Raw genomic sequence first — 25,976 nt, 5'->3', positions numbered from 1 at the left:
AGAGAATAAGCGGGTGGTATTCAGCAATTATATCCAATAGTTCTAGTTTACGTGCGGATAAACTATTCACATTCCATTGTAATATGGTACACATGTCCGATTTCACCTTAGGCCGTGTCTTCGAGTAATGTCAAAAGTGTGTCTGTCAAAAATTGGATATCCTGTATGAGTTGAATTCGTTGGGTGTTATCTCGTATGTGTCTTACTGTGTCCCACATGCTGGAAATCATGTCAAGTAGAGCTTGATGCACCTCGATGTGGTCAGCAGGTGGTTCATTAATGTGAGGTGGGGAGATTCACATGCCGCGTGCTCGGTTGCAAAAATGGCTTGCGTTGATAATGATTGGAATGAGGGTGATTCTTATTATGAGGGTATGCATTATTTCCTAACCCTAAGGATTGAGATGTAACTTCCTCTAGGTTGGTAAGGGTCAAAGAACTAGACTAGCATGGGACTCTATTTCTACGTCATCGTCTTCCCATCTCAGATGGCGATGGAGTTCTTTCATCTGGGAAGGAAGGATTTTGGGTGTCCTATTTTTTCGTGTGGTAGAAATTGACTTAAGTGATGGTCCCTGAAATCGGTAAGAAGCGATTGATGGTTGAGAGTCCTGATTTGCAGTAAAGTCTCTGTCAGTCTGATTATAGTGTGGGGAAAATAGATTAGCATATTTCCTATTTGAGGAATGCAAGGTGTGGTTGTGAAAGAAATGTCTTGTTCGGGAGGTCGGCAAGTCAGGGAATGCCTCTTTCGTAACTCGGGGTCGAAAAACATCATCTCGAGTGGGAGGAGGGAGGAATGTGCCTTGCAGTTTGTGTTTCGCCTCTCGATATGAAATATTTTGTTCTGCCATGCTCGTTGGAATGGCTGATTCAAGTCGCCAGCTCGCACAATTTCGGTCTAAGGCTGAATGGGGTAACTTGCAATTAATGCATGACTCTGTAAGTTCACAGTCATCGGGGTGGGAGTCCATTCCACACTTGACACACTTTGCTTTTGATTTACAAACCAAATGTAAATGTCCGTACCGAACAGAGGGCTGCATATCGGTCAGAATCGCTTACTAGGCCCGCCTGGCTGGTCGGGCGGGCGAGTAAAACTATATACCTGAGTTTTGACCCATCAAGCATCGAAAGCCCACGGGTAACTGGAAGGCCTTGCAAGACGAAGCTCGCTTATCTTCAGCGAACGCTCATTCCGGTTTTGCACCGTCTCCAGATACATGAGTCACGCAGTTACCGTTGCCAACTTTTAGATTCTAAACTGTTCTAGGAGCACTCAAAAGGTTCATCACTTTTATCAATTTGAAATTGCAGACATTTATTCCTTGGTAGAAAACATTTGTATCACTCAAACCCAGTGGCGGCGATTGGATTCCAAAACTAAGGGGCCAAGGTGCAAAAGTGGGGGGAGGGCGGGGAAGGACAGTTTAATTTCCCTTGATACATGAGGTTAGCGTGGTGCAAAAGTTTCAAAAAGTCGGGGGGGGGGAGGCAACTGCACTCTCTCGGCCCCGCCCCTAATTGCCGCCACTGCTGACACCTGTAAAGGAGTACGAACCAAGTTTTGTAAAAAGTGCCATCGTAAATATTTTGGACTTTGTGTTACTGGTGGTTGTTCTACATTATACTTTTGCGGGGAGGGGGGTGCTCCCCTATGGCGCAGTGGTAGTGTCGTCGCCTTGTAATCAAGGGGTACCGGGTTCGATACCCGGTGGAGGCACATGGTGGTTCGGATCCCACTTTAAACTGTAGGTCCAGTCCCGATTAGCATTATTGTGCATAAATTGACCAAATAAATGAATCAATCAATCAAACAGATTTTCTCTCTGGTGTAATTTTGCCAATTCAATATCCGAATTAGTTGCTCAAGATCCCCCCCCCTCCCCGACACTAAGGCACGATGGTCCATAAAATTGAACATGAAATCAGAATTTGCATTATAAAAGATTTTTGAATATTGTCATCTCTTTCAACAAATCGTCGTTCGCTCATGTTGTTGTAACGCTAGTAAGCCATATTTACATGATATGAAAAACTCAATATGCTGACCAACACAGAAATTTATTTAATTTTAAAACATAAACTAAACGTAACATTTCAACCTTCTAGCAAGGTTTTCTTCAGACTCTGTACCCAGTACAAAAAAAATGTTGTTGCTAGTTATCTAGTTCTACAGACCGCATTGATAGTAATACGATGCAAAATATAATTATTGTTAGCTTGTATCTTCATACGGGTGCAAATAGCAGGCAATGCTATTTACACATTTCAACAAACGAATAACGTAAAAATGAAACCGAGAGGAGATTTACGATTTCAAGACCAGAAAAGTGACATAAAATGAATAAGACACAAAAACCTATTTGAAGACCTTCGAAACAAATTTGGAAAATATGTGGTAGTTGGTTTGACATAATAATGAAACTAATTTGAGAAGTTACAAAAATCTTAGGTACAGTGGCGTAGCAACATATCGCGAGGCCCTGTGCGAGATTAGAATGCAAGGCTCCATCCGTTCTTTAAGTTTGAAATATCAATGTGAATCGATATACAGTCATCAAGGAAACGTCAGCAAATAATTATATTTATATAATAGCCTATAATAATAATTAATTTCTGACGAAAATTATATTTAATAGTACGCGACAGAGAAATTTACACTTGGCAGAGCTACATTAACACGCTGCTGGAATTTTCATTAACCAAGGCAGTAGTAATAGTACGTTTTTTAAGATGTTCTTTAGACAGTAAGACATCTGAAATATCCTTAAATATGCTAAATTTTCTTTTAAAAAAATCAGGAATTCAAACTAAGAACCTTTAAATATAACCTATATATTATTTAATGAGTCGTTCTTTGTTTCCTCATTTCAAAATTTGTAGGATGTCTGTGCTTGATAGAGCGGGTGGGAGGGGCTGCGCTAAACCACAATCCTGTCTAGGGGCCCAAAGTATCTACCTACTCTTCGACACAATCGGTTTCAACATCAACAAATCATAAAACGATAGTAATTTGCCCCATAAATGTGAAATCTTTGGTGTAATCAATTGATATAGCTGATTTGACTTTTTTAATTAGCAATTTTGACTTTGTTGCACATTAATTGTACCAGTTTACTTTGAATTTTAGGGCTTAGATGATAATAATAATTGTGAATCTCATTTTGTTGTTACGTCTTAATGTTCTTGTAATATTAAATATTTGACGCAGTGGCGTAACAAAATCGCAAAGTACGCGTCCGCAAGAAACAAATTTGGGTCCCTCAAGTACAGTCAGATTCTTCCAGGAAATGTATGTAATTACTTAGAATAGCTGGTTATGGCTACACTTACATTAATAATTATACAAATCGATGCTCTACCTCTGAATTTTCACATATTACAACATATTAGTTAGCCAAATATCAGCTGCCATATTTATTTACAGTTTAATGAAAATTACACTATTTACGGTTTAACGTGATTAGTATTTTGTATATTATTCTATTTAAAAAATGTGCTATTTTTGCTTATAAAGATTATTGAATTTTAAATCAAGGGAAATTTAAGTGCTTTTTTCAGATGACATATTACATTTATTTTCGTATGAGCTTCACCCCATCAGGACATATATTTTTTTCCTTTATTTCCTTTCTTAGAGCATAATAAACACCATTAAATGAATACGAGATTAATATACTTTCATAAAAAGTGATTCTGATATCTACAAATTTCTTGTGTACATTATTCTGTAATTTTATTTAAAGTGATTTCAATAAGTGATTTTTTAAAAATAGAATTCCCCAATTTAAATTTTGATTTAAATCAAACCACCTTGCTTAACAGAGAGCTGGCTTCTGGGCAGCGAATGATACTTTTACATTAGATCTTGCCCTTTCTCGTTCAAGAGTGAGATTACTGAGTCCGGTAAATTTAGGCTGAATCATGCCATTCGACACTACCTTCCAGAAGTTTTTCCTAAGTTTCAATTTTGAGAAAGATAGTTCTTTTTTCGTGGTTGTTACTTGAAGAGTAGGAAAAAAAACAGAAGGCGGTACAGGATACAGAGAACACTGGAAGCTAGTGTAGAGCTATCAGGAGAATAAACTTTGCCAAAGCACTTGATTTCAGATTTAAGCACATTCCTGAAACGTAAAACTTTATCAGGATATTCTGAAGATAAATCATCTTTGTGCCCGTTACAGAGGGCAATAGCTGCATCTGAAGTTGTAGGAACGAAGGAAGAACTGCTAATATTATCCATACCCTTCTTCAGTTTAAAACACTGGAAGCATTTAAATGCCCCATACTTTGCTCCGTGGCAGTTTGAGGTGCTTTATCATTAACACATTAAAATCGGGTAGGCTATGCAAGGTCACGAGACAGAAGAAAAGCCAAGACAAAGCGCTTTCTATTCAAGAAAATAATAATTGGATAAAATTGTCCAAGCAATTTTTGCGTTAATGTTTCACATGAGAAATGAGAATTGTTTTGACTTTTTGGGACCCCTTAGGCTTAGAGCTCCCGCCCGCCTCTGATTTGACGTATTCCTTCAAATTATAACGTTAAACTAGAATATAAAGCCAGATAAAAAAATGTTTTAATTTTATTGCTCACAAAAATTAGCCTTTTCTATCTTTCTCACTTCCATTTATTACGTTTTTCGTATCAACCTCATGGGACGTGAGGCCCCTACATGCCTTAGGCCCAGGGTGGTCGCCCACTTCGCTCACCCCTTGCTACGCCAATGGTTATACAACCTCAAGGCACCTGCGCCTAGCAGAAATTCAAATATTTCCATGCGTAGTGAAATATAATGGCCGTTGGCAACACTGACAGTAGTGCTCGCCGTCTACCTGCAAGAACTACATCGAGTCTCACGGGTCTTCTTAAGACCCGGGTAATAGAAAAGCCTGGCAGGCATCGATGCCTGTGCACAACTGTGACGCGAAGCTCACTTGCGCGATTTCGAACACCTGGGCTTGACGTGCGTGTTGCATATTATTGTAGGCGCACCTCCTCGCAGACGGGTTTTTTCCGGGTCTTGTGCAGGTCTCTAGTACCGAAAACAGTTGGAACATTGTTGGACTGACCCAATACGCGGACGGACCTCGTATATTTGTTTCACTGTTAATGAGAACCTTAGCCGGCAGAAAACTACCTCGAAATATGATGCAAAAGAGTTTAGTTGGAACTAACTGAAAAGAGCCATCTTCTTTCTAGAGTTTTTTTTCATTCGCTTGGCCATAAGGGCTGGAATAGAACTCTCGAATCCATCGAGAACGTCCTGTTCGGAAACGTCGTCAGCTATGCCGAATACGAGGCCTTCCCGTTGAACTAGAGATAATGGAATTCTCGGTTTGACTCCCATATCGTGATGCAGTGCACTACGAGTTAAAAACTCATTAACAGCTTTGGCGGTGGGGAAAGTCACCCGAACGCGATTACGACCGCATTGTTCCACTACTTGTATTCGGACGTACTTCTTACGGAGGTAATTACCAACGCTCCCACCAGCGAGAAATTTCTCGTTTGTGTCTATACTGTCAAAGAGGACAATGTAAGGACCCAGCATATCCATATCATACCAATATGGAGGTGGAATCAGGGGGTGGGGCACCTTTAGTGTATCACTACGTGAGATTTTGTCGGGGTGTACATCGTCCACTTCTTCTCGAGAACGTTTGTTGGAACATTTCTCAGCGTCCATGTCGGAGTGGGATTCCGGGGTATGATTCCCGGCCATAATGGAACGGACCATGTTCTCTGCCCCTTATATTTTACACGATACTCAATCACTATATCACTACACTTCACTGTCACTGGATCACGAAGAATTTCCCGTATATGGAAAGAAAAGGATACAATTCGAACAATGAGACGGTGGTAGATACTTGGGACCGCTATATCACTACGCGTCTTGATCCTATCACCAACCACTCGTTTTTCATATCAGCACGTTCGGCATCAAATTTCCCATGTATTTAAATGGAAGAACAATTGCCGATAAAAAGCGTGGGGACACAACAGAGCTGCTGCCACCTACAATAGTTTGTTTTCACCAGGGCCAGGCCCATTGCTTTGTCACTGTATTAGAAAATGGATCGCTCGTTTTTGCACTGCAAGTTGTGTTTTACACAGTAATTAATGGCATTTTTCTGTATACACCATGAATATCCACAGGAGTTGGTCTTGGGGTGGCGCAACGAGGCAATCTTTTCCAGGGCATGTTTCTCCCAAAAATAGCGATGCAGCTAAAAAAAAACGTAGTTGCTAGCCGGAATTTATTCATTCATATATGTATTATTATAAATTATAATTATTCAGATACTAGTGAAATAAATTACACGTATATCTATAACACTGGTCAACAAATTTTAATTTTTTTTTTTTGCGACATGGATGAAAATTCACTTTTCTTTATCAATCCATGATGCTGAACACGATACTGACAATGAAAATGCCACTCAATTTTCGGTTTAAGAATTATACGAGGTATTGTCGAAAAGTCGGGTTTCCCAATGTTCTAGCGTAGTGGAATGACGTATGCTTGGTGTGCATGTGACTTTTACGCTTGAACTGTATTATGCGAACAGTACAAAACGTGGGTATATTTCCATCTGCCTTTCCAAGTAAATTCATGAATCATAGTTTTTACATTAATCACAAAATAATTTTCTGCTATACTACTGTATGGTGTGTTCTTTACTACTTACGTGGGATTAAATCCGCTTCCTCTTTGCTTCCCTCTTGTAGTGAAGTTCAGGATCATCCCTGGTTACTGTCCAGCAATAGTTGGCAAGCATTCCTGTACTCCATTTCCCTTGGTATCTTTTCTCCATTACAGATATTTGTTGGCGGAAACGCTCACCGTGTTCATCACTTACCTCCCCACAACTTTTCGGGAAGAAATTAAGATGAGAGTAGAAAATGCAATTTAAGGAACATATTGAAACCTATTTTTTGATACGATGAAACCAAATTATTTACAAGTTTTTCATAGTCTTCAGCACGTTTGTTTCCCCAAAAATTGTTGGAGACTTCTCCGAAGGAACTCCATGTACGTTTCTCAACATCACTTAGCAGGTGTTCGAAGATCTCGTTCTGGTGAAGTTGACGAATTTGAAGGCCCACAAAAATTCCTTCCTTGATCTTCTGTTCACTGATTTTTGGAAATTTGTTAAGTAGATATTTGAATACCAAAGAGTATCGATCCAACTTTTTGACAAAGTTTTTGATCAGTCCAAGCTTTATATGAAGTGCAGGAAGTATAATATTTTCAGATTCAACAAGAGGTTCATTATGTACATTCATATTTCCAGTTTCCATACTTTGACGTAATGGCCAATCCTTTTTAATAAAATGAGATGCATCTATGAACAACCGCCACTCTTCGCAGATGTGCTTAATGCCCATAGCCCCCAATAAACCATTAATATCACTGCAGTATATCAGATCTCCTTCGGTAGAAAAGTATTTTTCCAACATTTTTTGACGGTCACGATAAAATGACACCTTCACATTACTAGCCAGAAAATTCCATTGTTGAAGTCTGGAGGCTAATAGCTCTGCCTTGGCTAACCTTGTGCTGTTCTGTAAGTTTAACATCACCTGCAAAGTCTGGATCTGTAGATGTGGAAGGTTGTGGATCGTACGGTTCGTCTTGTGAGTCTACGGAATAAGATTCAGGGGGTGTTGGAACAGGTAGTTCATTACTATGCACCACAGGACGAGAAGCAGAACGAATATTTGGAAATACGTACAATTGTCTTCTTTTTAGTATTGGACATACGTTGTATTGATGGGACCATACAAAAAAATAAACAATCGTCTGTATGATTAGTGGGCTCCAGCCGAATCATGGGAATAGCAAATTATATCAATGGTCTTCTGTGATTCATCCAGTCCAGCAGATTCGTGTAGCAGGTCTTACAACGGAAATGTGGAGCCCAAGTCTTATCTTCATCTCCGAATTTGCAGTATTTACCGAAATATAGATTGTAGACTGTTCTTACAGCAGGGGTAATATTTCTCCGCTGTCCAGAAAACACAATTTGACCACAAACATAACAGACATTGTTAGCATTGATAATGCATTTACGTGGCATTTTTTAACATCACTCAGCAATTTAATTAAATGTCAACCTTACCAGAAACGGACCACGTAATACGCAAACACGATCTTTGATAAATGCACACACTCTACCTAGTTTTATAAAGCCACAATCACGTCTGTACAAATTAACACCTCACAAAACAATGAATAAAGAGGTTTTGTGGCTGATCTTGAACAGTTCCCCCTTTCCTTACAACAAATAAAAAAAATAAGATAAGAAAAGAAAAACTCAACATTTACTTCTTACAGCTATGCAATACCATATACAATAGGGAACTTCTCCAAATCAACAATGCCCTGTAACTCAATTATAATTAGTCAATTGCGATTTTTAACTACAGTTTCGTATTTAGGAGACCAATATTGACTAGAAATTGTATATATCACTCATGTCGTATTTTGGCTGTTGACCAGTGTAATCTACGATTTATAATCTAGGTTATCGATATTTCCATGAAATAGACTTTGTCTTTATGAACCTCCTGCAAAAGTAAGTGTTATTGTCGGATTTTTTTGACACTGTTGCCACATTCAAAATTTACCTCAAAATGCTGAGAAATAATGTGGCTGTAGCGAAATTTTCACTACAACTACAGGCATTTCGTAGCTTCGCTACAGCTACAAATTTCAAAATGTAGCGCGGCTGAAGTTACAGCTACAAATTTTGTAACTAGCTACATGATATTATATATATATATATATATATATATAACGGAGGTACCCACTTTGAGCAAGACGTGTAATGTTCTTTAATTGTATTGTTCATTGATTCCATTCACATGAAGATGAATGAAGTATTATTTCTTGTACACAAATGTAAATGTTAGCAACATTTGTACCTTGTTGGATAGCAGATGTCACAAGAAAGTAATTTAAGTAATTTGTACGCTTCGTGTCATACCATTTTTGTTATTAATACGTTGCCAAGTAAACGAAGAGTGCATTTTTTTATCATCACTTGTAAGTTTAGACCCACCCGTTACTTACATGTGATTGTTATTTGGGAAAAACTTTTTTTAAAACGAACCACTTATTCGTTAGCTATCAGAAAACGCTGAAATAAGTTCCATACAATGAGCAGTTTTTTCTCAATTCATCTTTTTTATGTGGAAAATTGTCATATTTTTCAAAAACAATTGAAATTCGATTATCTCGAAAACTAGTAATTTTCGGACGGGGTATCATATAGTCAAATTTATTGCAAATTGTCTCTACTTTAACCCCTTTCAGGGAATACATCTAATTACCAGTCACCCTGTATATATATATATATATATATATATATATATATACACACACACACACACACACACACACACACACATACATATGCACGCGCGCGCGCGTGTGTTTATCAGGCACGTATCTATAAATATATTTGGGGAGGGGTCCGAACCAAGTGTCTCATGATAATAATAATAATAATAAATATATTAATTTTCTTAAATATTCAAATTAATTAATATTTTATTACATGAATAGATTAAAATACAGTATAAGGATAGTGATATAACAGCTCTTATTCATTTTCTAGCTTACGTATAGTTAAGATCGGTAAATTTTTTTTTTAAAAAAAGCCCTGGCAATTAAATTAATGTCAAATAGATAAAGAATTGAATATTTATTGAATATCAAAAAGAGGTGTTAGATCCAGTTGACGAAAAATAAAGTTTCTGGTAATATTTTATGCATATTATTATAAGTAGTAATTACTGTCATTCAAAGTCGTATGATCCCAATATAATCCTTGCCTTCCAATAAGTTCGGCGATAATTAATAACACTCAGTTAAACAACAAGTAATTATTAGTACATTTTATTTTTATAGGGTAAAACGAGGAGAGACGCCGCACATTTTCATAACTGAATAGAAAAAAAACATCTCTGCTTTTGTGGAAATTTATCGGCATGAAAACTTAACTACAGTCCTTGCACTTTAAGAAAAAAAATAATTGGCATGCATTAGGAGGAATTTAAATGGGTATTTGTTCAAATTACAAAAACATTGAATTTTGAGTGTCATGAAAAACACGAGGAGAGATGCCGCACTGACTCACTTCTGCCTCTTTAAGTTCTTCTCAAGAACATTCTTTCTTCCACAGTCCACATACATTGTTCCATACACAGTGCAGGTTTCGTGTAACCATTTCGAACACGTAACACACTGGATCCAGTCAGATTTGGAAGCCGTGAGGAAGTAATTCTCCCAGCATTCCACACAACTGTTGATGTCTTGCTGAGATCCACTCGCTGTAGCATCTGGCGCAGGTTGCTTTGTGCCGGTTGTTTTTTCATTCTGTCCTGTCTTGATCCTGAAAGTTGATTGTGAGTTTTTTGGTTTCATATTTGCAAGTCTAGAAGCGGAATTGAGCACTTCGGCTGACGGTTTGAACCTTTTACCTTGGCGAGGAACTTCTGGAATGGGACTCAGCTGGCGGAGGTACTTACTGGGGCTTTCCGTGGGTGTGGAACTACAGGTAGATGTTGAATGGTTTGAATTTATTTCTGGTAATTGATTCTGGGACACAAAAGGAGGTTGTTGAGTTACTTTTGGTGTCAGTTGTGTTGCTTGCGAGGTTGTTGGTTTAACTGTGACAGGTGAGAGACTTCCTGAGGTACTCGATGAAGGTGACTCTAGATCCTGCGAATCATTATGGTCAGATATTTTGGTGTGGTGGATGAAAGTGGACTAGGACCTGACTGACAAACATCAGAAATGGAAAAGAAGTAGTCGGGAATAGCATTTGAATTCAAAGGCTAAATGCCACAGGCTCGGAAACCTGAAATGGAATTTCCAACAGAAGCAGCTTTATTCCACGCCGCACCAATGAGAGAGCCTGCTTGGTATCTTGTGATATTTCTGTCTTTATGGGATCTCATCCATGATGTTGCTTCCTTGTTGTAATATGATTTTACTGGACCAAATACAGATCGGTCCAAGGGTTGAAGGGCTTGTGTAGTGTGACTTGGCAAACACAAAACGATAACACCAACTTCAGCCCCATACTCCAGAAGCTCTAATGCATGGACATGTGATGGATAGCAATCTAGGAGTTTTGCCTGGATGTTTCCTGGGAACGAAGTGTTCTTTGAACCATTTCATGGATAGATCAGCACTGATGTACGACGATTTAGGGTTCATGTAGACATCGGATCCTGCAAGAAGTCCATCAACGAATTCAGGTTTTTTATTCACACCTTTCATAATAAGAACAGGAGGAAGAAATGTTCCTTCTGCACTACAACACCCTATCAGCTTTACATTGTCTCCCCTTTCTTTTGGAGTCAATGTGTGCACAGTCTTTGAACCTTTGGAGGTCACAACCTTTCCAGGTCTGTTAATGAGTGGGAATCCTGTTTCATCGACGTTAAAAATGTTACCTGGTATATTCATTAGATCATGTTCTTCCATAACCTTTTCTAGAACGTAAAATAGTTTTACACATCTTCACGAATCATTCCTTGAGCTCTGTTGATAGAGAGGCCTTGAGCTTGTCTCAAAGAAAGTTCAGGATTTCCTCAGGAAGGAATTTAACCATACGTTTCCTGCCATCTGCGATTCATGCGAGAACGTGTGTTTAATATTTAATTTTTCAGCAAATATGTACGCCAACACCCTAACTACTTGTCTGTCTGGAGCGAAACCTGCTGCATCTAGATGTTGAATATGGGAAACTAATTTATTCTCATTATGTGCACCGAAAACCCCTTCAGGTCCAAGACTCATCTTGGAGAAATCGCTTTTTTGAATCCTTCGACATATGGTTATCGCTGGAATGCCGTAAAATCGTTCAGCTTCTCTTTTCCCTATGTCCCAGGCTTGCACTCTGGCACATGCCTCTTTCAGGGTCTCATCAGACCACGAAGCTCTAGCAGAACTGTATGTGTTGGACATCTTGAAAAGAATAAGAAACGAGTGCTTAGAAACTTTTAGACAATTTAATATTTAAGTACACACTATTTTACATAACTTATATACAAGCATAAATAACATGTGTATATTGTTGTGTTTGTATTGCATTCTTTGTTAAAATACATAGTCTACAGTACATGTAACACTGTGTTCAAAATATTCAATGTGTCAAAAGGTGAAATAAATGACACTGTACACCTTATAATATGAGGGTGAGAAAAGTGCGGCATCTCTCCTAACAGAAAAATGTGCGGCATCTCTCCTTTGTGTAACTGCAGCAACAATCCTTTTTCGCGAGGAGAGATGCCGCACCAGTTGCTTTTTTCTGGTTTTGTAGTTTCGGTGCAAAATCGTGCGAAAGGTAATCGCAATAGTCTAACAAGTATTCTATAAAACATTTGTCACGTAGAAACTAGCGTGCGCTCTAGTACGATCTATCACACTTACCTTTCATAAAATTTCGACGGTCAATTCACCAGGAAATTTTCATATGAAGGCGCTCTACTTCATTCCACTTCACTTGACTGGTCTCTACTGCACTGGCGTGGTGGAATGAACGACAGTTACACATCCTTGCAAAATGTTGCTGCCATCTGATGTGTACTAGGCAAAGTACAGCATGTGCGGCATCTCTCCGCCTGCGGCGTCTCTCCTCGTTTTACCCTATTACATTTTAGATTACATTAGAGATACTACTCCCATCAGCCTCTCCGCTCTAGGTAATATGGCACAAACAAGCAGTGATAAACAAATTAACCAGCCAATCGATGCTCTGTCAGCATAATTAATTGAACTTATTCTTACTGTTAGGTAAACTGTATTAAGGTCAGGTCACGATGTAGAACAGGGCTCCTTTATTAATTAATTAATCAAGATTCTTAATTTCTCAAGACCTTTTCTCTAAATGACATCATTTATACACAGAAAATTACCAATGGTTAGAACAAGTTAGAAGAACTTAATGGCTGAGTGAGAATAGAAACCAACCATTTCAGAAAGCCATGGATCGCAGGTTTGCAGGGTCCTTATAAAATACACTGTTCTGATTTCAACACGTTCATCGGTGAACTCCCTACCAAGACTAAAACCCATAAAACTTCCTTAAAATCTCCATACCTTTGCAAAAAGCTGAAGCTAAGGATAACACATAATCCCACAGAGGATTATACTGGTTGTGGGACCAGGCGCCAGAGCCTTGTTGGGAAAAGTATGCATAATCTGCCACAGAAATCTGTAGAGCAAGGCCGCGCATATCGGTAGGGAAGGGGAGACTGCGAGTTGGCAGAGCGAAGCAGCGCGGGCTTCTGTGGCTGCTTGCCGAACTCACTTCTCTCACGAGTTCACTGGCCGATATCTTTTGCCAGGGATTTGTTTTCGTTTGCTTGCTCCAGAGATACCCGAGATAGAGTGTAGAAAATTTTCCTTGTTCTAGGGCGATCAAGTGACTCTGTTGACCTTCCCTGTGGACACCCTACTGTTATCACTTTAAAATTAAATGGTCTCTGGTTCAACAGCAGGTGAAAGAACATACCACTGAGAAGTAATATTCCAATTAAAACTGTAGCAAATTATAATCGGGAGTAATAATTATTAACGAATTAAAATTAATAAAGAAATTTTAGGGGACATCCGTTACAAAAAAAGTTTTATCTAAAATAAGTCTTGTAGTTTTACGCTGCTGAATGATGATGATTCTCTCGAGATATCGAACAAATTTGTTGTGGGAATGTTCTCAAGCTTTCGGTGGCTGATGATAAGAATGGAAGTCGGAAATATCGGAAGACCATTTATTTAGCCTGGTCTACATCCAGGGAAATTCTCTTCAAGTCACAAATACTTTTATTTAATTTTCGTCACATTTATATTTCTTGAGTTAATCGCGATTTTGAGAATGAATAATGATTATATTAAGTAGATGTGCTAGGACAATGATACATCCATGCATTGCCCAAGATTTGAACCTAAAACCCCCTACCCGATTTAAAAATGTCAGGTGCAAGCGCAAGGGAAGTCAAATTTATGCTTGCAGGCTTTAAAAGCATTCTCCTTGCAAGCAGTTTGCTGTGTGTATGAACTTCAAATGTTCAAATCATGTATATAAAAAAATGTTTTTCAAAGTTCGAAATTCACGAGAGCTATTTTGTTATCAACACTCCTTATAATCAAAAAACGTGAAGTGGAATTAGTTATGTAATTTTTGCAAATCATAAACGTAAGAACTGAAAAAATACAAATGTCTGTTCTCATCCATTGATATTCTACATAGAAGAGGCACCTGTACACACGTAGAAAGGATTTCACCTTCCAGGTATATTGCTTCCATGTGTGGCGGGTTGTAAGATTCCACATGTGGACATTCGTTCTAATTTGCTGCTAGTGGCTTTCAGGCAGGGGCGTCGACTTGTCAAAATTATTGGGGGTGGGCCTCTGAACACTGAAATAAATGTTACGTCTTCGTATAGGAGTTTTTAAGGAGCTATTATATTCCTCATGCAAATTAAATGTAACATGAAAAACGTTTAGAAAATGTTTCAAAGTCTCTTTATGTCTTTTGTGTCTGCTCATTTGCTTTTTAGATAATTAACATTTTTATTGAAAAGTATGTATTTACATTACGAGGCCAACCTAACAGTTTTATGCCGGCCTCGGTAGCCGAGCGTGTTGGGTGGTTGACTCAACTCGCTTTTATCCAAAGGTCTCGGGTTCGAGTCCCGGCGAGGGCATGGGTGTGTTTTAATGTCTGCAACAGACATGTGACGGGTTGAAAATAATCTTAGTGTTGACGTACCCATAAAATAACGAATATTTACAATATTTAACAGTTTTATTTAATTATATACATAAATGCTAACACAAATCAGAGGAAAATCGTTTTATTTTTTGTTCTTGCTACAATATTTTACTTTTTAAATTTAATTTTGCAATAATAAAAAAATAAATAGCATGTACACTAAGATATAAAGTGACATACACAACAAAAACATATGAACATGATTTAAAAATAAAGCAAAAGTTGCTCTACACACTGGGTTATTTTTTTTTATGAACTCATTAACGAGTGGTCTCAGGTCCAAATTATCAAGCACAGTTTGATGTATGTGGAATACGCTAAGCTGCTTAGTCTCTTCTGCCCCATTGTAGATCTCAAATATGTATTTAGTTGGCGAATAGCACTGAATGACCTTTCGGCTGTAGCTGTCATCACTGGCACAGTGCGGAGGACCATCATGAATTTGGCAACTTCAGGCAGAAGTTGCTGGAAGGTGCTGTCTTCCAAAAGAAACTTCCTTATGTCATGCATGGTAGTTAGAACCAGGCAATATCACCAAGCATGGACATGTGTAAAGAGAGACTATCGGCATCCAAATCTTGGCGAAAGAATTCTCGGGTTTGCTGAAAGTTTGTTGTGCAACTGTTCACAGCCGAGATGCATCCTTTCTCTATGGCTGCTACTTTTTGTAGTCCTGTAGATTCACATTCTTGTTTAACACATGATTTTGCTGTGTCACAGACGTCAGTGTATATTGATTTATAATGCTATTTTGGAGTGTAGAACTTGTGAGTTTCGGCAGCATCACGATTTTCAAGTCTCTTAGGGATGTGACGTTGCTGGGGCAATTCTGTCTCATCAACGAGGCTGGGTTTGCCCTCTGTGCATTTCTGTCAGAACTGCTCAAAACCCATTCGCTTTTCTTGAAAGATGTCAGTCAAGTATTTTAGTTTTGATTCCACTTCTGTAGCACCAATGCATGGAAACTGAATCTTACAGTTTACCTCTCCTATTGGACCCATCACATGGCAGTAGAGGGAGAGAAAGAAAAATGTCTTGTAGTGAAGCATTGACTCCAGGTATCCAGCACATTTTGATACTACATCAGTAGAATCTTCTTCAGAAAATTTTTCAAAAAAGTTGAGAAGGTTTTCATAGTTCCTTAACATCTGTTGCATACAGGAGGCTCTCAACGTCCACCGACGTGGGCAAAGTGGTTGCAGTCTAGTATGGCCAGCCTTCTCATTCACATCAAAAATATTCCTAAATATTTGCATTATTTTAGGGGATTCCCAAACAGTCTTTAACAAGTCATTGGCTAAATTCATATGTCTCTGGTTAATATATGGATTATAGTAAATAATAATTATATACATAGTATATAGTAATAAGTCATGTGTTTTGCTGTCTCCAGTCATAGCCCCCCCAAAGTTGATGGTTTAGCGGTCTCAGACCCCAAAGCTGATGGTCTAGAACATTTCAAATGTGTATTTAAAGTTAAGATCATGTGGCACAATTCAAAGTAAACTTTACAAGAGAAGCAAAATAATACATTAGATCCTCTTAAGCAAAATTATTTGGGGGCTCTGCCCCACATCGTTAACATTGGGGGGAGGGGACCTCGAGCCCCCCAAGCCCCATGGAGTCGGCGCCTTTGCTTTCAGGTGATAAAGATGCCAGACCATTCAGTTAGTTTTTACGCTCTCTCTTAATAAAGCACGTGATTTATTTTTAACTGTAATTTATACTGAAGACTAAAATCGGAAGATTCAGCAAGAAAAACTGATAACGGAATAAAAGAGAACAGGGTGGCAAATGTAAGGAATAGCTCGAGAGAAGAGGGTTGAAGGGTTGAGTGTCCCCTCACCCCTGATGCTTCGCTCGATCACGTGCATATTATAAATATCAAGAAATAAAGGTATCCAAGTGGCCGCGGTGGCTCAGTCGGTAACGCGTCTGACTACCATGCTCAAGGTCCCGGGTTCGATCCCCGGCCGGTTCAAATCCGGGAACTTTTCTAACGGTGGAAGCGGCCCCGGCGCCCACCCAGCGTCGAATAACATGGGTACCTGGGGGAAACCCTGGGGGGTAAAGGCGGTCAGGGGCGTGATGCTGATCACATCACCCCCACTCACGACCGGATCAAGAAAGTGTGGGGCGTTACCCCCACACCCCCTATACGCCTTCATGGCGTGGTGCTATGCACAGGTGAACACTTTACCTTTTTTTTTTTTTTTTACCTTTTTTAAAGGTATCCAAGACGTAACTTCTGATAAGTGGAAATAAGCTTTATCTGATGTGATCAGATGTTCAAAAAAGTCACTGTCCTAATTGAATAATAATAATAATAATAATAATAATTATAATAATAATAATAATAAATCGCCTTTATTGATAGGGCGTGTTTTGGCTTGTGAACCTTATCTGTCATGCACAATTGTTGTACAATCTGCAACTGCATACAGTACCAAGTCCCTTTTTTAAATTCTGGAAACATTGATATGAGAAATGTACACCTGTTGAGCCAATCTGCAAGTAGAATTATTGGACTTGCTAAACTGTATTGAACACACATGGAATCTGCACTATGAGACATTCGAGGTCATCCAAGTGGAGGTTTCTTGTTGGCATTAGCTGTCTCATGGAAGTTCTTAACAGGATTATCTCCTGAGATGGTGCTTCAAGCTTCTTGAAATGTTTTCAGAATGTTTCCACAATATAAGTTATTTCAACAGGAGTGCACAGCACCATAATTCAGTGGAACAATAAAGTAAAAAATGAAGTTCAGGCTTCCAAATACACTGCATTTGAAAAATGTCAGAATATTGCTACTGTCTGAAATTACAAAATAAAATGTATATTATGGCGTCATAAGGAAGGAGGAGCATGGTGATGCATGTATTTTGCTTCATGAAGTTAATTTGACTTGTGCAACTCTGGTTCCAGCCAAACACACACTGTGACTACACCTGATGCTATTTCTGTAGTGGAGTGACTGATGTAGTAAAACAGGTGAGTAACAATCAACAATGTGGTAGAGCAAAAGTTGTCTTCACATGCTACTTTATTCACTGCATGCTTCAACACCACAAAGTTTGCACTAAATGGTTACCAAAACATCTCACCCTTGAACCAAAATAAAGTTGGAAATGTGGAAGTTGTGAGACTCTCATACAAAGCCTTGAGCTGAAGAGGTGCCTTTCTACAGAGTATAGTAATTTCGGCATCAGGAAACATGAGAGAATCGTTTTGTTTGCATTAATTGTCAATATAAATCATTTACCAAAAGTATATATTGAGAGCAGTGTCATGCAGAAAGATCACAGTACTGTGATTTGGTGTTTTAAGTCCACTTTATGCACAGTAAGGCTAACCGGGACTGGACCTACAGTTTAAAGTGGGATCCGAACCACTTGTGCCTCCAACGGGTATCAAACCCGGGACCCCTCGATTACAAGGCAATGACGCTACCACTGCGCCATGTGGGAGGCCCAAGATCACAGTACTGAAGTTGGTTGCCAGATATAGAATCATTACACTGGTAAGTTTTACTTCTCTCCTTTTAATCTGCAATTTTTCTTTCTGTGTGAAAGGACATATCAATGTCTTGAGGCTAGTGGCAGAGTAACCAACTTCTCTTGAGGAAAGAGGAAACAAATGACCATCAAAGTTTGTTAGTTTTTTAGATGAGGGAGTTGTCAGCATTCATTCTTATGTTCATGGACTATTTATTGTTAGTTGGGGAAGAGTGCTCGAATGATCATTTAAAGATATGTAAATTTGTGACGGGTGATAAAAGCACCACCTTCTGATGCAACATAATTTTTTCGCACCAAACCTTGTTTTTCATCAACCTAAATATTGCAAAAATATAGAATGGCTGGTAACTGGGTTTGAATCTGTGACCTCAAGAATGTTTTGTCCTTCGTTGCACATATACTAGTGTTACATGATATAATTACGAGATATTTTTATTTATATATTTACGCCCGACTTGCATTGTTTTAATTAGTGCAGGGCCACCCAAACTACTGCCCACGTTCCATGTCTGGCTCTTTAAGGTTTTTCATATGGATTGTTTTGGTTCATAAAAAAAATTAATCAGTTTATTATGCAATAACTTTACAGTAAGTATGGTGTAATATATCAAACAACCAATCACTCAAGTAGTTAATGGCTCTGCACATAAAAAGTTTGTGAGCGCGCGACCTTTAGTGTAATCAGTGGTTACGTTACAGCACCTTGAATAACGTAGTGTGGAAAACGGCACTGTTTTTACCTCTCTGGCTGGTTCCACTCGAATATGATACCACTAGAGGCACTGGTGTCTGTACAGCTGCATGGTATTCATCTGCTTATAATGGAAGTAAATGGAGTTTTCGATGCAACGTCAGGTTCTTTTACATGAAGCATTTCCATGAATGTGATAATTGCAATGATATTTGGTACAGTGGTTGCGAATATATTAACAAACATTCTAGACAGTCGACCACATCCTGTTATTGTTACTTTCATTAATAATACACAGCGGTGGTGCCAGGATTATTCATCTAGGGGTGCTGAGGGCATGCAGAAAGAAATTTAGGGGGTGCGATTCTGAAAATAAGGAAAACATGAAACACACATCCAACCTTTCAAAACTGGGGGAGCCAGGTGTCAAAACTAACTGAGGGGGGGAAGGACAGTTTTTACTTTCCCCTAGTAGATAAGGTTTAGCATAGTGCGGGGGCAAAAATAGCAAAAAGGGGGGGGGGCAACTGTATCCCTAATCGACACCACTGATTAACAAAAATTACTGGCTGAAATTAAAATATATATGTGAAATATATAACTTTAGATTGACATTCATTTTCCAAGGATGCTGCCCTCCCTTGCCCTCCCCCTGGGCATCCATGATGATATGTATTAAGTCTTCTACTCCAAGAAGGTGGTCAGGTCATACAGTCTAAACATTCAGATACACGTTGCAGTCTTATTGAACTATGTAGTGAAATACAAAATAAAATCATCCTGCCCTTAAAAACACAATTTTTGAACCTTTTCAATGTAACCAATGGAAGTACAAAATACATAATACATTATATCTTTCATCTGCCACAAGACAAAATGCGAAGAGCACAGCAACTGTGTCATCTTCAAAATCCCTTCTGCCGCACTATCACCAATAATGAACTGTAAAATTTATTCGTGCACATTGGGCCTCTTCCTAACAGTTTTTGAAAAAGCTTGAAATGGTACGTTCACTAGACATGTTACGTGGAATAGAACATAGAACTTATTAAGAAGAAAACTACCCTTCATGTTACAACTCGAATTAAATAATTTCCCCGAGCACAACCTGGTGATACTTTAAAAGCAGCTGAAACTTTTGCTCCAGTGTAAGGAAGAACAAGTAGGCAGAAAATAAACCATTTATCAACAATGGAAGAAAGAAAAAACATAACTCACATTAAGCTATACGCAATTATCAAAAATCACGAACAGACCACTTAAGAAACAAAAGAAGAAAAAATCATAACAACAATGCTGAAAAAAATGGTATAATTTAACAATACAGGGAATTTATCCAATTTGTTTAAAATTTGGGATACTTACTAATTTGGGCCTCGTAATCACGAATCTGCACTTAAAATTTGGCGCTCACGTATAAATTTGGTGCTTATTTGGGGGCAGGTGAATCCGGCAAATTTCTAACATGCCTTTAACAGGGACTCTATAGATATAGGTGGGGAGCCAGAGCGGAGCGGAGGTGGGGCCGCGATAGCGGTTGGGGGCGGTAGGTCAATTACCCCAGGGGCGGAGCCCGGAATCGGTGGGAAATTTGGAAATCGAGGGTGTGGAAATAAGAACTTAATTTAGATTATTTTGCTATTTCCACGTGTGAGTGCCAAATTTTGACTGCAGATTCGTGATTAGGGGGCCAAAATTAGTGAGTATGCCAAATTTCAAACAAAATGGAGAAATTCCCTGTATTGTAAAATCGCTCCAAAAAATGGCCACTGATCTTTGCAGAACCCCTCCAGGGAACGCCGCCTTAGAGTAGTACTGACCGTGCAGGCAGAGGGGTTTGCGTGCTTTGTTGAGGCTGAGAGCTATGTCAGCAGTAGTTTTTTCTACCAGCAGGGTCACCCATGCTAGACAGGTTTCAGAAGAGAAGCCAGACTAAGGCATTCTGCAATGTCCCATCTTACCTATTATATCCTATCCTAATATTCCTACCCAGTCCCAAACAACGGTAATGAGTAGGAACTCTCTTGGAGACAGTCCTTCCTCAGGGAGTAGCACCCCTGCCGACGTGAGCTACAGGTCCTCCTGACCCAGGAGGTAGCACCTGTTAAGGGTCCCATCCTCAGGGTTATGAGGGGGATGGAACGGATTCCTCAGCCGTAGTGAAGGCAACCTTTCTAAGGGAGCAAACCTGATATAAACCCTGGTCCTCCAGGTTGGGGATTTTGAGTGAGGCCAGCTCCCTCACCAAACAAAAAATCACATGTGCTAAAAATGATCAACAAAGGAATGCCGGATTGATGTACCTACGACAACCAAGGCAAGTTAAAAGGAATAAAAGAGATGTCATTAAAATTGAGTTGAATTGCTGTTTTAAGTCCACTTTATGCACAGTAAGGCTGGACCTACAGTTTAAAGTGGGATCCGAACCACTTGTGCCTCCACCGGGTATCGAACCCGGGACCCCTTGATTACAAGGCAAAGACGCTACCATGGGGGAGGCCCCGTCATTAAAATTGGAACTTGGAACATACTTACGATGCTGAAACCAGGTAAAATGGAAGTAATTGCTGAAGAAATATTGAAATCTACACTCTAAATAGTAGCCATTCAAGAAATTAGATGGAAAGGCTATGGACACAAAGAAAAGAGACTATTCTTTATACTATAGCTGCAATAGCGAAAAAACAAGTCACTTAGGAACCGGATTTATGGTACGAAAGGAAATCAGGAAAAATGTATTAAGCTTCACACCTCACAATGACAGGATCTGTAAACTTAGAATGAAGGGCAAATTTCATCTTTCTTTAATATGTGTTCACGCCCCTATGGAAGACTCATCTGACGAAGATAAAAGTCAATTCTATGAAAATTTACAGTTGATACAAGATCAGACACCCAGACACGATATAACAATAATACTAGGAGATATGAATGCAAAAGTAGGACGTGAAAATGCATACTTGTCAATAACAGGCAACCACTCTCTACGCAATGAATGTAATAAGAATGGTGAGTTATTATGTGAATATTCAGCTAGTAATAACATGATGATAATGAGCACAAAATTTCAACATAAAAATATCCATAAAGGAATCTGGATCTCACCCGATACAAAAACTTTGAACCAGATATATCATGTGCTTGTTAATTCAACTAAGAGTAGTACGTTCCAAGACGTTAAGACTAGACGTGGATTTAATTGTGATTCGGACCACTTCTTGGTCCAACTAGAAATAAAACAAAAACTAATAGCAATTAAACACCAACAGATTCAACTACAAAAATAGAACAAGAACAATCTAAGTGACTCTAAAATGCAAAACCTATATAGACAGTGTTTGCAAAGAAAACTAAAAGGAAAGGATGAGTCACAGGATACTAACATAGAATGGAAAAACATTAAGGAATCAATATTTGAAGCAGCTAATGAAATATTCCAACCTCAGAAAAAGAGAACATTCAATGAATGGTGGGACAAAAAATATAGATTAGCTATAGATGAGAAGAATAAAGCAAGAATGAAATGCTTAAACACAAGAACAAGAGCAAACCAAGAAGACTACATACAAAAAAGGAAAAATGCCACAAGGATCTGTAAAAGAAAAAAGAAAGAATGGATAAATAATAAAATCAAAGAAATCGAAGAATCAAGTAGGAAAAATGAAACTAAGAAATACTATAAAGAAATGAAATTGTTTAACAAAGAAAAAATTTCAATGATTCCACTATGTAAAGATAAACAAGGAAAATTATTTTCAGAAAAGAAAATAGTATTGGAAAGATGGAAACAATATTTCAGCGATATTTTAAACAATGAAGAAACACATGACAATACCTACCTAAGAAATGTAAATCAGATAAATTATGGAGAGATCGATGTCCCAACATATACTGAAATAAATACCATAATAAATAAGCTTAAGAATAACAAAGCTACAGGCCCAGACAATCTCTCAGCAAAATTAATTAAAATGAGTGGACGAACCATAAAGAAAAATATTTATGACCTTATACTTAAAGTATGGAATAGTGAGCAGATCCCAGATGACTGGTTGGAAGGAATAATTTACCCTCTATTTAAGAAAGGTGATCGTAAAGACTGTAAGAATTATAGACCAATAACTTTGTTAAATGTAATCTATAAAATATATGCTATCTTATTGTACAACAGACTAAATGAGTTTGTAGAACATCAAATTGGTGAATACCAAATGGGCTTCAGATCTAACCGATCAACCATAGACAATATTTACATGATATGACAGATATATGAAAAATGTCACGAATTTAATATCGAGCTACATAATGTGTTCATAGATTATACCCATGCCTTTGATTCTATTAAAAGATTCTTAGTCCCTGAATGCCTATTACACTTTAATGTTCCAGTAAAACTAGTAAACCTGATTCAAATTACACTGCAGAATACAAGGGCCAAAGTGAAATGATCTTACTGATCAGTTTGAAGTAAAATCTAGTGAAACAAGGTGAAAACAACTTGAAATAAGGGGTAATATCACTACCTGATTAAAACAGCTATCTGCCTATGCTGATGACATATTAATAATGGCAAGAACAAAGCAGGCCATGCTAGACACATTCATAATGTTGAAAAATGAGGCAATAAAATATGGTCTAATAGTAAATGAAAGTAAAACAAAATATATGAAATGTGGGAGGAAAACAAATTAAGAGAATAAACTAATAATAGACACAATGAGTATTGATAATGTTGAATCTTTTAAATACTTAGGCTCAATTGTGAATACCAATAATTCAATAGAAGAAGAAATAAGAGAAAGAATTATAGCAGGAAACAAAGCTTTTTATGCAAATAAAAAATTATTACAAAATAATCTACTCTCAACCAGTGACCAGTGACAACATATGCCTGTGAAACATGTGTCCTGAAAGATAGCTTAATACAAAAATTACTAATATTTGAAAGGAGAATATTAAGAAAAATATTTGGCCCCTCCAAATTGAGCGATGGCTCTTGGAGAATAAAAACAAATGGCGAGTTAGACCAGTTGATTAAGCATAAGAATATAATTCAATTCATAAAAGCCCAAAGATTAAGCTGGTTAGGGCATATCGAACAATTGTCCAACGAGAGAACAGTCAAAAAGATATATAAATGGAAACCATTTGTCAAGAGGCCAGTAGGTAGACCTAAAGTTAGATGGGAAGATGATGTTAGAAATGATATTAGAATAATGAAGATCTCAAATTGGAAGAAGGATGCCCAGGATAGAATTAAATGGAAGAAAATTGTTGAGCAGGCCAAAACTCATAGAGTTGTAGCGCCAAATGAGAAGAAGATCTTTGCAGTACAGAAAAGTATCAGCACCTCTTTCAGTACTTGCCTGTTGCAGACAATAATAACGGTCTTACTTCAGTAGTCTACCTATCATTCGGCCCTCAATATGACAACATGACATAATATTACATATTAAAGTTAGTGTTTTCAGTTGAACGTAGGGGGTGCGGAAGAAAATTAAGGGGCTTTCAAGCACCCCCTCGTGCCTCCCTGATAATACGAGATAAAATATATGCGTGAAATGCTCTTGGTAACTAAATTTTTGTGTATGAATTAGGTTCATTATTATTATCATCATAATAATTTGCTTTAAAGATATACACACTGAAGCATATGTATTTTTGGTCTCTTTTCTTCCACTTTAAACTCATCGCGGCGATGATGATAATGATGATTGCATGAAACGACAAGGGGAAACCCACAGAACTTCCTTAGTGCCATCGTCATGAGTGTAAGGAAACTTTCAGACCAATGGGACAAGCGACACGGGATGTTCACACTGATGTGACTAGTGACATAAGACACTTCAAGACTGTAAAATAGCATTCATTGCGCATGAGTAGGGACATTGAATTTTCGCGATGCGCAAAATCGCGAAATGCGAAAAAAAAAGATGCAATTTTGAATATTCTGCACGTAACTACACCACCAATGATGAAATATGCATGAGTTTTATTCGCTAAGTAATGCAAAATGTGTGCTTTTCCACGAAATGAACGCTTTTCGTGAAATAACCTTGAAATATCATCAAATTAAGTAGAAATCGCACAAAAACCGGCAATCGAGGTTGTGTGCGCAAACTGTCGATTTGTAACGAAATGTTTGCCTAAAGTTTCCTACCACTTGGAGCTGAAGAATGTTTTATCTTCGATCACATCAGGAAGACGCTGCAAATTGGGATTTCCCATGTACGTAATCTGTTCGAAAACTTCGCTCCCTGTCAAGCTGCATTACTTTCTTTCCCCGAATGTCTACTCAACTTCCAGTTTCATTGAACTTGCTAGCTGTACCAGCAATAAGATTAGTCTGTTCCCACATATCAAGGGAAACAATGGTGTCATTTGTGCTCAGTCATGAATTAATTTTGTTTATCATCATGTGATTTTCAACATGTCTTTGTGTATGTGCAGTAGTGATTATTTTATTTGTTGGACAGCAATGATATCCTTTAAATACATATAATGAATAAATCACTTGAGATGTGCAATTTAGAAATGAAGTGATTTTGTGTTGATGTTTTCTTTTTGGTTGGACAGCTAAGTACTTGTGTATGTGTACAGTATATAAAAATGAAGTAGTTTATCAATTTATAGCTCTTTTGTATGTTGTTTCCTCTCATAATGAAAAAGTGTGTGCCATATTTTTTTCCACCGCTGGTATATACCGCTGATCTAACATTTTATTTACCACTCTCCTCAGTTTTTATTTACCATAAATTTGTCTCCCTACGCATGAGGATCCAAACAGCAAACGACACGTTCATATGTCGTATTTGCGTGCTACTTGTTACTTCGGTCTGAAAGCTTCTTAAAGGAAGGGGGCTCGAACTGAAGCGATGCACCACAGGGGGAGTTTCCAACTAAGCAGATCTATACTCCACGAGGCCTTAAAAAGATTGCTTTGCGGGCTTGCAGCAGATGACAATA

The sequence above is a fragment of the Lepisma saccharinum genome, chromosome 2, assembly GCF_977018435.1.
Source record: "Lepisma saccharinum chromosome 2, izLepSacc3.1, whole genome shotgun sequence".
Classification (NCBI taxonomy): Eukaryota; Metazoa; Arthropoda; class Insecta; order Zygentoma; family Lepismatidae; genus Lepisma; species Lepisma saccharinum.
The sequence above is the reverse complement of the archived record's forward strand: the minus strand, read 5'-3'. Positions refer to the sequence as shown.